This window comes from Eptesicus fuscus, chromosome 3 (assembly GCF_027574615.1).
Source record: "Eptesicus fuscus isolate TK198812 chromosome 3, DD_ASM_mEF_20220401, whole genome shotgun sequence".
Classification (NCBI taxonomy): Eukaryota; Metazoa; Chordata; class Mammalia; order Chiroptera; family Vespertilionidae; genus Eptesicus; species Eptesicus fuscus.
The window spans coordinates 89,816,418-89,824,777 of record NC_072475.1 but is presented as its reverse complement, the minus strand read 5'-3'; the positions used below and the strand labels follow the sequence as shown (position 1 = coordinate 89,824,777).

Here is an 8,360-nt window from a genome sequence, read left to right as displayed (position 1 = left end):
CTGCTATAAAAAAGAAGGAACTTTTAACATTTGCAACAACATGGAAGGAACTGGAGAACATTATGCTAAGCAAAATAAGCCAGTCAGAGAAAGATAAATATCACATGATCTCACTCATATGTGGGATATAATGATCAACATAATTTGATGAACAAGCATAGATTGATCTAGATTGGGGAGGGAGAGTTAGAGAGTAACCAAAGGACTTTTATGCATGCATATTAGTATAACCAATGGACACGACACTGGGATGGTGGGGGCTTGCTAGGGGTGGGAATGGCTGGGAGGGTCAATTGGGGAAAAGGAGTCATATGAAAAACTTTAAACAATAAAAAGGAGCTTAAATTTTCATAGAAATGTAGGTTTATTTCAATAGAAACATGTTGAATACAAAGGGCTGAAATAAATGGGTAATCATTAACATAAGATAATAGAACATTTTAATAAAAATTAATATTTTTTCTTGAACATTAACTTATCAGACACTGAATAACTGCACAAATTAATAAGCATAACACAAATAAACCTATTTTTCTTGTTCTCTGAAAGTGAAACATTTTCTGTTGCACACACCAAACAAGTCAGTGCAAGACTAATGACGTGTCAATTGGCTGCTAAAATATTTGCTGCTAGTATTAGTGGAGAGAAATGGTGTGCCTGAGCATAAGGCATATAAGGGAAATGAATGCAATATGATTATAGTAATCAGTCATTAGCGAACATTGTAGTTCATTATTAATAATTATGTATAGCAGGATATTGTAAAAATTAAGTTACAAAATTTTTATTAAAATGTCTCTTACATACTGTTATATTTTCTGGGTTGCAAAAATATTCATTATTTGGCTGCATGCGGCCTGCAGCCTGCGAGTTTGACATGCTTGACGTAGACAGTAAATATTTTAGACTAAAGATCATGTGTTTTTTATCTTTGCATTCCTAATATGCTTAATACATAGTGGGGATTCAGTACATGTTCATTGAGTAGTAATATAGTTTAAACCGAAGTGTTTTATATGCCTGGGGTCACCTTATCTCTGCAACCTTCATTATAATATATTTATGTATACTAATTACATAGGTTTCTATAATTACCTTAAACTTCTCTGAATATTTTGTAATCTACACTTTGGATGGGTAGAAATGGTCAAGTATTTTTGCTACCACTTTCAATAAAAGTTGTACTTATGTACTCCCAAAAATATCCCCGCAAAGGAAAAGAGTAGAAGTAATGGTAAATGGAAAGAAACAAAGGATAATTTTAGATGTCATGTAATATTTAGAGGTGATGAATATATTTATGACATAGACTGTGGTGATGGTTTCCCTAATGTACATTCATCTTTATACTCATCAAGTTGTATACATTAAATATGTACTGCTTTGTGTATGTCAATCATACCTTAATGAAGTGGTTAAAGAGTAAAAGAATAAAAGGAATAATAAAAAATGAAAGCAACAAATATCCTAATTGTCAGACCTTTTATCCATTTTATTATTACTAAGTGTTTTATTTAATTTTTCCTCTTGATATATGAGAAGAAAGGGAAAGAATAACAGAAGGCTGGTTTGTAAAACTGTTTGAATCTTTGTAACCCTTTCATTTCTAATCATATTCCTTTATATAGACTTGATAAATTGCAATCATCTTTACACTAATTTTTCATTATTTTAATGTCTTATTACAGATAATTTACAGTGTTAATAATAACCATACAAATAAAATATAGGAATATTTAATTCAGTACATTCTCAAAAATATTTTAAATAAGTGTATATTTGAAACAATTTGATAATAAACCCAAACCCCTTATTTGACAACAAAGAATACTAAAACCCAAATAGGATCTATAATGTGAGATATAGTAGCCTGAAATAAGAGATAGACTCACAGGGCTGAGGCTAAACTATGTAAGTCCAAGTTAGTCTAAAGCCCTTAGGTCTATACATTGGACACTGGCTAGAATCCAAGTCTCTAGGTCACAGTTTAGACTCTATTGCAAGTTTTCACTCTACCAGAAGTTCCCAAAACTTTAAACTCTGAACTCTGCTCCACTAAAAACTACCATCTCACAAACATATATCATATCCAAGAGAACCCTTTCTGCCTTGAGAATCAATAATGTGCAAAGTTGTAGAGCTTTCTTTATGAGCTTATTTTTTGAATATGTATTAAAAATAATAGTAACACTTAAATATTTCTAAATATAAAATTATTTTGTCATGTTGAATATGCTTATTTAAACTTTAAAAACCTTCTAAGAATGCGGAATGCAATATACAATGCAATATACTATGGTACTTCCTATTTAAAACTTTGAGATACTTTAAAGTGTACGTAGAATATCATTTGAAGTCTGTGCCAGGTTTGTAATGAGCACTTTATTTCATATTTCATAAAACATAAAGTTAATATCTTTGAATATTAAGTGATAGGTAGACTTTATTATTTTGCAAAATCAGTAGCCTAAGACATTTGCATTTTATTTGGTCAACAAAGATTTCTGAAGGTGATCCAGGGCCTGTGTCTAATGCAGAACTGATCTTGTTATAGGTGGGAGATTATCTTATTTTAAAACCCAAATCCTGCCATTAAATCACTAGCAAAGCTTTCATTTTAAATATGGCCTTTAAATGCATAACACAACATAAGGACAATTAAAGGTAGTCATAGTCTATGATTATTGCCTTTGGTTCTGATAATGAGTTCTGTGACTTGTTTCAAAATCAAAATGCTACTCCTGAGAAAGCTTATCAACCTAAGTAAGTGAGTCTTTATCACTTTGCCCTTAAGTACTAGTGTTCTGTGCTTTGAATTTGGGGAGCAGTGCTAAAAGAAACTCTTTATAAAAGAGCTATTAGTCTTTTGCAGTCTAGGATTTGACAGCTCATGAGGTTACACAGACCATTACATTACCATAATTTCCAATTCCTTAGGAGGCATCTCCTCCAGCACCTCTGGAGAATTACCTATGCTCTCTTCTTTCCTTCCTTCCTTCCTCCCTTCCTTCCTTCCTCCCTCTCTCTCTCTCTCTCTCTCTCTCTCTCTCTCTCTCTCTCTCTCTCTCTCTCTTTCTTTCTTTCTCCAAACCTCCCCCCATTACTTATTCTAGATTATTATTTTTTTAAATATGTTTTTATTGATTTCAGAGAGAGGAAGGAAGAGGGGAAGAGAGATAGAAACATCAATGATGAGATAAAACCATTGATTGGCTGCCTCCTGCACAACCCACACTGGGGATCGAGCCTGCAACCCAGGCATGTGCCCTGACCAGAAATCGAACTGTGACCTCCTGGTTCATAGGTCGATGCTCAACCAGTGAGCCATGCCAGGTCTGGCTATACTAGATTATTAAATGAAAACTCCTGCTCTTTGTTTGGAATTTTTCTTCCTAAGTGCTTATTTTTATACCTTGTATGATAACACCTTATTAATATTTTAAGTGGGAAAGGAACAATACAAATAGCAAAAATAGAAAATTAATTTGCTTTTATAAGGGAATCAATTGATTATGTTTATTTATTAAAATAAAATTGAAGAATTATAATCATGTTTCTAGCATTGTTATTATTGGTAATTTAAAAATTATCCTAATATATATAAAAATCCAGGGTCCGTCACATCCACAATGACCGAAGGCTTGACTGAATGCCAAGCTGTGCATGCAGCAGGCTCGGGTGGGCGGGACTTGTGGCAGTGGGGACGGGGGCGGGGGAGGCAGGGCTCGGCAGAGGGCAGCTTGGACTCCCCACATGGCCGCGGTGGCTGTGAGCGCTCCTGATGGCCCACAGGTGCTGATTCAGCTCGGCCTGCAGGCTCCACTTGGCACCATTCACAGAAGCGCAGGCACCACCTCCATGCCACACCCCCACTTTCACCACCAGCCACTCCTCGCCTCTCCTCTCATGGCCAAAGCCTGGGGGACAGAGCGGGAAGCCAGGACCATGTTCCGCTGCAAGCTGACGGCCCTCGACTACCACAACAGTGCCGGCTTCAACTGCAAAGATGAAACAGAATTTGGAAACTTTATTGTTTGGCTTGAAAACCAGAAAATCAGACACTACAAGATTGAAGACAGAGGTAATTTAAGAAACATCCACAGCAGTGACTGGCCCAAGTTCTTTGAAAAGTATCTCACAGACGTTAGCTGTCCTTTCAAAATTTAAGATTGACAAGAAGCAACTGACTGGCTTCTTGGTTTAGCTGTTAGAATATGGAGATAACGCTGGAAAACATAAGGACTTGGTATCTGATCAAACAAAAAATGCTGGCAATGCAGCTAATAATGCAGAGCCATTGATCAATTTGGATGTTAATAATCCTAACTTTAAGGCTGGTGTAATGGCTTTGGCTAGCCTTCAGATTCAACGTCATGATGATTACCTGGTAATGCTTAAGGCAGTTCACATTTTGGTCCAGGAACGCCTGACACAGGATGCAGTTGCTAAAGCAAATCAAGCAAAAGAGGGGTTGCCTGTTGCTTTAGACAAGCATATTCTTGGTTTTGACACAGGAGAAGCAATTCTTAATGAAGCTGCTCAAGTTCTGCGATTGCTGCATATAGAAGAGCTCAGAGAGCTACAGACAAAAATTAATGAAGCCATAGTAGCTGTTCAGGCAATTATTGCTGATCCAAAGACAGACCACGGACTGGGGAAAGTTGGAAGATGAACCTTTTAGGATTTCAGCCTCTCGCCGATTTAGTACAGTTGGGAACCATGCACACCATGGTATGTGTTTCAAAATCAAACATCACATTTTCAAGGGAAGAATCCCAGAAAATTGACTATGTTTTAGAGATTTACCATCATTTTTTTTTTCTTTAATAAAGTTTGGAAAAGCGGAATAAAAAGAAAGAAAGAAAAACAAAGAGAGACAGAGACTGGGAGAGACTGGGATGGAGAGATGGAAACAAAACAGACTGGGCCTAAAGAGGCCTGGATGGAAGGGAGGCCTGTGGCTGCCAGGAACTGAGATGTTTCACCGACCCCTCCCCAACTTACGTGTGGTGCTCAGGAGTGAGCAGGGAAGCCAAAGCCACAGGCAGGGATGGAGGAGGGTGCCTTCCCCTCTGGAGAACCCCAGTATCTTCAAACTGCCCTACTCCCTTCCTCTCACCCCCTTCCAGGGCCTCTGCTCTCGATGAGGCCTTTGGAAATCAGGGCTCTGGGGATTTACAACAGAGCTGGGGTGGGAAAGGGTAAACAGCAGCAAAGATGGCTGATATGGCCACCCACCTCTGCCTCAGCTTGACCAATTAGTTCAGCCTCAGAATGTGGCACTCAGAGGGGATCCCTACTTCTGCAGCAATGGCTCTAGGGCCTCGGCCACAGTGCCAACCTCCTCTCCCCCTTGGCCCTCCCCACAGCTGGTGCTTGGTGCATCTCCGGGTGCCTTACTTAACCACCCCTTCCTTCCCTGTTCCTACAAAGGAGGCTGCATCTTTGTATGTTATATTCATATAAACTTTGTAACGTTTTTTGGGGAAAAATAAAAAACGATGACCAAGAGAATGCCACAGTCAACGTCCGGAGTCCGGCTCAGGAGAATGGAGAGAAGGGAGAATTCCATAAGTTGGCCAATGCCAAGATATTTCTGAGTGACTGCCTGGCGTGTGACAGTTGTGTGACCGCAGAGGAAGGAGTCCAAGTTTCTCGGTAGTGGTAAGGAGCAGTGAGCAGGTGGACGGTAAGGAGTGAGGGGTTCCAGACTGCGAGAGGGATTTCCAACTGTCCGCTTAGGCCCGTTACCATGGAGAACGGGCCTAAGCCAGCAGGCGGACATCCCCTGAGGGGTCCCGGACTGTGAGAGGGTGCAGGCCGGGCTGAGGGACCCCCCCACCAGTGCACGAATTTCATGCACCAGGCCTCTAGTATTAAGAATATGCATCTGAACTAATAGAGAGGAATGAATTAGGCATTTCAGTAAGATTTGAATATGGGCATTTTTCAAAAGGACAAATAGCATAGGTATAGTTTTATGATAAAATGCTAGTATTTGACAATATATTTAACATGGAATTACTTTTAGTACGTCCAAATATTTCTAATTTATATTTTATTCATAGACAGTTCTATAAATTTAAGCTTAAAAATAAACACCAGCAATACATTTTCTATTTGAATTTTCTTTGTTCAGAGATATCACCTTATCAGAACATTCGGAATCTGGGTAAAGAAAAGACATTCTAACCAACGTCTATTGCATTATTTAAGCATATGTTTATTTTACTGATCTGAACTCTTCCCCTGAGGTTTTATATAGTTGTTTGTTTTTTTAAAAAGAAAGTGGATATTTATTATTCACAGTAATATGACTTTTCCTATAGAACAATGCTGAATGTCTAAGGCACTAAAAACGTCCAGTTATATGTTCTATATGTTATGGATATAAAGGTGTCACAGGCAACGTGAAACCCAACTCAAGCCATATTGTGTAGTAGTCAAATGACTCTCCTCTTATACTTTAACTCATGCTCCCTTTTCCCAATGCCAAACATTTCATTCCAGTACTTTCAAAGTTGTTGGGAATATACTTTAAGAACTATATGGGAGAAAAAGGATGAAAACCAAAATTTCGGGGAGAGGAACCAAGATGGCAGCAAAGTTAAACAACTAAACTGCCGCCGCGCACAACAATTTAAAAAATACAACTAAAAGACAAAACGTCTACCACCCAGAACCACAGGAAAGCTGGCTGAATGGTAGATTTACAACTAAGAAGGAAAAAGAAAGGAGAACAAACGTGGAAAAGCTGAGGTATGGAGGCGCGCGTAGCGGGCTGGTGGCGGACAACAGGGCGCGCGGCTTTCTTTCAACATGAAGGGAGACAAGCTCCCAATCACTCTGAAACCCAGTTTCTGGGGACACGCGGGGGACCCAGACACCTACGGGGAGAAGCTGGACTCTCGGCCATCGGGTCAGAAAGTGAGAGTGACTTTCTTGCAGAGGTGTGCCCAGCAATTACTGTTTACTGCACTGGAGCATGGAATGCGGGGACTTGGAAACGCGGAAAGGCAGAGATGGCTGACGGCAGCCATCGCCAGTTTGCCATGCCCTAGCCTAGTGACATCCTGAGACCCTGCCCCATCCTGAGACCCCGCCCCGCACATTCTACAAACCTGCCCAGGCTCCACACAGTGGCTTTTGCATATAAATGGCCTGCCTTGTGGCAGCTTAACCAAATCAACTGAAGCTCCAGTCAGACTGCTCCAAAACCACTCAAGCAAAGAGCAGAAAACTAGTTCTTGCTGTAGCTCCTGCTGGGGGGCCTCAGACAGTAGCTGACCTGCACCCCATTGGAGATCCAGAAACTAGGGAATCTAGTGGTCGGTGTGAAACGACACCAGATTTCAACCACTCTCATAAGGGACACACTCAAGAGGCAGACTCAGTGAGCGCCAAAGCCCTACTGGAACAAGTCCCGCCCCATAAATGTGTCTCTAGCACAGCAATTCCTCCTTTATAGACACAGCGGGTCCTTACAGCCAATTGGCCTGGAGGTCAATTCCTCCCAGTGACACCAACAACAATCAAGACTTAACTACAACAAGGCTGTACGCACAGTCCACTAAGGGGTGCACCAAGAGTGTCCACCTCAGGTAACTGAGAGGGCCGACCCACTGGGCCATATAGGATACCTAGCACACAAAGCTACCCTAACCAACTAAGGGAAGCAGCGAAAATGAGGAGGCAAGGAAACAGATCCCAAACAAAAGAAATGGAGGAGAACAAATGAATAGACATAGAGTTCAAAACCACGGTTATAAGGTTTTTCAAGAATTTCATGGAAAAGGCCAATAAATTTAATGAGACCCTCAATGATATGAAAAAGGGTCAACTAGAAATGAAACATACACTGACTGAAATAAAAAATATTATACAGAGACCCAACAGCAGTCTAGATCGCAAGAATCAAGTCAAAGATTTGGAATACAAAGAGGAAAAGGACATGCCTCCAGAAAAACAAGAAGAGAAGAGAATTCAGAAAGTAGAAGATAGTGTAAGAAGCCTCTGGGACAACTTCAAGCATACCAACATTGAATTATGCGGGTGCCAGAAGAAGAGAGAGAGCAAGATATTGAAAACCTATTTGAAGAAATAATTACAGAAAACTTCCCCCACCTGGTGAAAGAAATAGACTTACAAGTTCAGGAAGCACACAGAACCCCAAACAAAAGGAATCCAAAGAGGACCACACCAAGACACATCATAATTAAAATGCCAAGGGCAAAAGACAAAGAGAGAATCTTGAAAGCAGCAAGAGAAAAACAGTAAGTTATCTACAAGGGAGTACCCATACGACTATCAGCTGATTTCTTAACAGAAACTATGCAGGCCAGATGGGAGTGGCAAGAAAT

The 8,360-nt window shown here is 40.1% G+C and overlaps 1 pseudogene; it reads left to right on the top strand.

Annotated features, from left to right (window-relative positions):
* Positions 1 to 3,945: 3,945 nt before the first annotated feature.
* Positions 3,946 to 4,805, top strand: LOC103305010 (RNA transcription, translation and transport factor protein-like; annotated as a pseudogene).
* Positions 4,806 to 8,360: the final 3,555 nt, after the last annotated feature.